The following is a 6,275-nucleotide window of genomic DNA, read 5'->3' as shown; positions in this document are numbered from 1 at the left end:
AGATAACACAAAAACGTAGCTGGAACGATAACGGAGTCTCACAATGTGATCTCTTCCTGAGAACGCCTGAAAAATGAGATGCTTTTCAAAGTTGTCTTTTATTGTTAGCTTCTTTCGTGGTGTTGCTTTAAGCAGCTTCCTAATGCCACCCAAATCCTAAATGGTGTGTCGGGATAATTTGTAATTTATCTGAAACAGAGTTCTTCTGAAACCTCAGTCCTATGGTTCCACAGCCGACACGGATGAACTGGTGACAGACGCCTGAACACATCAGCACACTCCGTAAAGGTGTGGGGGTGTTTGGCATAAAGGGCCTCTTGGTTTTGGGGCCTGCTCTTCCGCAGACGAAGTGCGAGCCTCCGCTGCACTCACTCCCTCGATGGTTTTTGTCTGTCATCGTATCTCAGTGCATTTCAGAACTCAGCTTCTGTTGTCATTTTTTCACTCTTCTCTTTACAAGATTTCATTACATTTTCCATGTTTTAATCCAAACAGCCAGTGCCAAAATAAAAAAAAAAAGTAGGAAAGAAACTACAGCTGTGGTGAGTCATTACAGTGATTTTTCCAGCTGTTTAACTATTATGTCTGGCCCCACAGCAGCCTCTAAAAGGCTAAGAAAATGTTCTGCTTAAACTTTCTAGGGCTGAGAGTTTACAGATCACTGATTTTTCTTACATTAATAAACCCTTATTACCACCTCTTGGAGCAACGGAGCAGAGGCACACAGTGAGGAAACGCAGGGTAAAAATGTTTTAGTGTAGTCATAAAAATCGCAGGCGCTGGAGTCGACAGACCTGGGCTTCAATCCGGGATCAGCTGCTGCTGAGTTCAGGACGCGGAGCACATGACTTAGCCTCTCTGCGTCTGTGCCTTCACCGGTGATAGGAGGGTATTATCTCAGTAACCGCTCATTCAGGAGAGTAAATGCAGAAGTATTTACTTCTGCAGTCACTGCCGCGTGGCCTAGGCTGCGACCCTGGAGCCTTTGTCTGCGGCCCTGGCTCTTCCCTCCCTGGTGGGCTGTGGGCTTTGCCTTGTGCTTCTCCCAGCAGTTGTGGTATGGAGGGGGAGAGCACAGCAGGCTGCGGTGCTGCACCAGATGGCCCAGGTGTATTGCTTTCATGAAATTTACAACATGGGGTATTTACACCTGTCACAGCTGTCACTCACTGCAGGCAGATCAGACAGCGCTCCCCGAGAGCTGAGCAGGAATCTGTCACAATCTAGCCCTGCAGAGAAGCCAGGCTCTCTTCCCTGCCGCCTCGCAGGGTGGGGAGGATGCTTTTCCACCTCCCCAGCTCAGGCAGCTAACAGTGTGAGGAGAGCCCCGTTTTGTACTCTTACTCCCTCGTCCCCTAACACTCCTGGGAATTTAGGTATCGGCGGGAGGGTGGTTCTACCTTTAAGAGATTGCTGGGCATATAAGAAAATAACCTGGTGCAGCTGGGAGGGTCTGGGACTAGAGTTTGGCACGGGACTTATAATCGTGCTGCTGGTTAGCAGTGGCTTATTCTGCATAGGAGTCACTGAACCTCTTCAGACGCCAGCTCCTTGTTAGCAAAAATTGCATGTATTTGAATAGGAATCATCTGTAAGAAACCTACTATCTCTATATACCTCGGACTTTCCTATCAGGAAGACCTCATCCCAGGTTGCTAAATGAAAATATTAGATACAGCAATAAAAAGGAAGGAGGTCTCAGTGACACATTGATCCCTTGGCTTTACCAAAGTTCTCATCGTCATGGCTGCAATTGATCATGCACTTTTGGTTCTCGATGAGAGGAGCTGAGAGAAATCCAGTTCACTGTCAGTTCTTAATAGGAGCATGAATCTTTTTGTCCATGAGCGTGAAGCAAAATGTTCACATGAAAATAAAAAATAAGTATAAATGGTAGAAACATACACGTTCGGAAAAAGTTATAAAATTATTTTACTAGAAATTAGTTGAATGCTAACAAAAGGGAGACACTTTTTTTTTATTAATTTGAAAGTGAATAAACACAGATTTTATTTCTAATCATTGTCGTGTCTCAGAAGCGGTAATGTTACGGAAATGTATTATAAAAACTCAATGTTCTCAAGAGTTCTTGACTAATCATAAAATTATGGAGAAGTCCAAATAAGTTACCTAAATATTTGTATACTATTGGGGATTTTGATTAGGAGAAAGGAGTTAATTCTGGTCATCGATTGGGATGTTATTTAACCTTATGTTTTATATCACACGTTAGGAAAGATGGTGGAGGTAAATCTCAGTATTAATCATTAGACAAGTTTAGCTGTAGCCCCCATCTTCACAGAACTTGAAGTTCTAGTGCCTTGTGGTTCAAAAGCTTTCTGACCTCATGAATGGTAGGATGCTAGGTTCGTAACAATGAATCGAATCCATAAAACGCATGGTTATAGGTACGTGGATGAAATGACATCCTCCAGCACCCTTTAACCCGTCGCTTTCCTAGTCCCCAGCAGTGCTGGCAGCAGAGAGCAGCTGGTTATGCTCCACTGAACAAGATGGCTGTGATATCATTTAGGAGGCCATCTGGAGGCTTGGCTGGGAGCCTGTCACAACTTCACCTGTGCAATGATAAAACGCTGAAATATCACAGATTTCTTCAGGGCCCTTAGCTTCTGCTCTAGGGACGCATTAGGACTTTTAGGATCTCATAAAATATTTCTTCCTTCATCCTGGACTCACTTTTTATCCAGTCCGATGGATCTAGTGCATCCTGGGATAATAACTCAGCCTGCTCTCCTGCCTCTTCCTCTCATTCTGGGGTCTGAATTGAAAAAAGTGATTGACGTATCCATACATTTGGCATATTTGTGTTACTGTGTATTTAGGTTTCCTGCAAAATAAGATGTATACCAGCCGGGTAAAGTGCTCATTCCTGTAATCCCAGCACTTTGGGAGGCCTAGGTGGGTGGAACTCTTAAGCTAATGAGTTTGAGATAGGTCTGGGCAACATGGCAAAACCCTTTTTCTACAAAAAACACAAAAGAATTTAGCTGGGTGTGGTGGTGTGCATCTGCAATTCCAGCTATTCGAGAGGCTGAGGTGGGAGAATGGCTTGAGCCTGGGAGGAGGCTGCAGTGAGCCGAGATCAGGTCACTACGCTCCAGCCTGAGCAACAGAGCCAGAACTCGTCCAGGAAAAAAAAAAAGTAAGATGTGTCCTACTGTGACCAGTGGAGAAATAAGCAAGGCATTTGGTTAGAAATAACTGTTGTGGGATGATGCATGATTCTCATGAAATGGCATATTAATGGCTTATTTTAATACTTTCAAAAATTTTTAATTGTATCAAAAATCTTAAGTCAATAAATCTTAAAGTATTATAATTGAACTGATTCTCCCAACTGCCTTGTTTTCCCTTGAGGATGCTTGAAATCTCAGGGATTTTTAAAAAAGCTGGTACCAGATGACTGTGGGGATCCGTTTATATGAGTCAAATACGAATTTATAGATGTGGGTAGCCCCCATTTCCATTAAGCCCTAAAATAGCCTGAGACCTTTTTCCCTGAGGTCAGTCCATGGCAGAGCCATTTTTTTTTTTTACTTTCACAAATTTTCATAACAAAATGGAATTTGATTAATTAGTGACATGATTTATAAACTGTAGACATAATTCTCAGCTATAGGGAGATTTCTAGTCATTGAGAACACCCTTTCATGTAAGCATAGAAGTCATTGCACATTGTAGCCAGGAACACGTGGCCGCTTTCCAAGTTGGCTAATTTTGTCTATCATGGGGTTGTGAGCCATACTGCAACTTATTATTATTGTTATTATTGTTTTGAGTTGGAATTTTGCTCTTGTTGCCCAGGCTGGAATGCAATGGCACAGTCTCGGATCTTTGCCTCCCAGGTTCAAGTGATTCTCCTGCCTCAGCCTCCCAAGTAGCTGGGATTACAAGCGCCCACCACCACGCCTGGCTAATATTTTGTATTTTTGGTAGAGACAGGGTTTCACCATGTTGGCCAGGCTGGTCTTGAACTCCTGACCTCAGGTGATCCACCCAGCTCTGCCTCCCAAAGTGCTGGGATTACAGGCGTGAGCCACCACACCCAGCCTGCAACTTATTTTGATGAGCTCTTTGATTCGTTTTTTTCTATGGGCTCCTTCCCACCACTGTTTGCTTAGCTATAGTTAGACTAATTTTTTCACGTTTGTTATATAATTTATTATTTTAGTTAATAGTTAAAAAATATACATCACTAATGGTCCTTTTTATAGTTGGAAATCCCTTAGGAAGAAATAAATTTGATACTGTAACTATGGAACTGTTAAGACTCTATCACATTTTCTTCGTGTAAACCAGTTTTTTTTTTTTTTTCCTGCAAATCAAAACCACAATGTTGCGCTGGTCAAAATGGCTAGTAATAAAAAGCAAAAAACATAGCAGATGCTGGTGAGGCTACAGTGAAAAGAGAATGCTTATACACTGTTGGTAGGCATGTAAATTAGTTAAGCTACTATGGAAAGCAGTTTAGAGATTTCTCAAAGAACTAAGAAAACTATCACTTCACCTAGCCATCCCATTCCTGGGTATTTATCCAAAGGAAAATAAATCATTCTACCAAAAAGACACATGCGCTCATACATTTATTGTAGCGCTATTCACAATAGCAAAGAAATGAAATCAACCTAGGTGCTCATCAACAGTGGCCTGGATAAAGAAAATGCAGTAGTATACACCATGAAATACAATGCAGCCATGAAAAGAATGAGATCCTGCCCTTTGCAGAGACTTGGATGAAACTGCAGGCCATTATCCTAAACGAGTTAACATAGGAACAGAAAACTAGATACTACGTGTTCTCATTTATGAGTGGAAGCTAAACATTGGAGACACATGGACATAACGATGGGAATAATAGAGGCAGGGGACTACCACAGGGGAGAGGGAGGGAGGGGAGCCAGGGCTGAAAAACTGCCTATTGGGGCTGGGCGTGGTGGCTCACGCCTGTAATCCCAGCACTTTGGGAGGCAGAGGTGGGCGGATCACCTGAGGTCAGGAGTTCGAGACCAGCCTAGCCAACATGGTGAAACCTTTTCTCTACTAAAAATACAAAAATTAGCCAGGCATAGTGGTGCATACCTGTGATCCTAGCTACTCGGGAGCCTGATGCAGAAGAATTGCCTGAACCCGAAAGGCGGAGGTTGCAGTGAGCTGAGATCGCACCACTGCACTCCAGCCCAGGCAGCCAACAGCAAGACTCTGTCTCAAAAGAAAGAGAGAAAAAGGAAAGAAAAACTACCTACTGGGTACTGCTATGGTCAATACTTGGGCGATGGATTTATTAGAAACCCAAACCTTAGCATCATGAAATATACCCTTGTAACAAACCTGCACATGTACCCTCTGAATCTAAAATAAAAGCTGAAAAAAGTAAATCCAGATTTCCTGACACTGGCACCATTGGCATAGCTGGCTGGATTATGATTGTGGGGAGGGGCTGCCCCGTGCATTGCGGGACACTGAGCGCCATCCTGGTCTCTGTCTGCCTGCTGCCAGTAGCGTTCCCTCCCCTAGTTCTGACAACCAGAAATATTTCTAGGAATTGCCAAATGGTCCCTGAAGGGCAAAATCATTTCTGATTGAGGATCGCTAATTTGAATGGCTGCTTTTATAATATCATTTGATAATAGGCAGTTTCTTAGAAATTTAGCTCTCAAATTACAGTGGCATAGATTTTTAGTGCTTAGAGAAGTATTTTCATAACATGTGCAATTTGTTTCATCAGCACAACATAAAAGGAAGGTGTTTTAAATATTCATTCACCTGTTTGTCACTGAAACTTATCACTCTACTGCTCTAAAACCTTAAATGTTTATTGGTCAAGAAAATTAAGACTCATTGTGCCAGATGACTGGGATTTTTTACTTATTCTTGCTTTCTTCAATTTAAAAATATTATTTTAAAATGTTGACAAAGTCAATTTAACAGCCTTCCCCATCCCTTCAGTTTTGCTACTTTAAATTCTGTAAGATACTCCAGTTTTTTTTTTGGATTATTTTCAACATAAACCTATATAGACTCTAAGTAAGAATTTGAAGCTCTCTTTATGAAAATCGTACAAGAGCTTTAGGCAGGAATTTTGGAAAAACCCGTGTAATTGCTCAGAAGTTTTCTGGATCTTGACTCTGTGCTAAAGAGTTGAGGTTACCAAGTAATGAACCTTTGAGTAAGTAGAATTTACTGTTCAGAGCTAACTGGTGCTCTGAACTTTAGGAGGTTCTCTTTAGACGGAATCTCCAATAGCCCTCTATCAT

The sequence above is a fragment of the Sapajus apella genome, unplaced genomic scaffold, assembly GCF_009761245.1.
Source record: "Sapajus apella isolate SASKATOON/1434 unplaced genomic scaffold, GSC_monkey_1.0 scaffold111, whole genome shotgun sequence".
NCBI lineage: Eukaryota > Metazoa > Chordata > Mammalia > Primates > Cebidae > Sapajus > Sapajus apella.
This window is presented reverse-complemented; position numbering follows the sequence as displayed.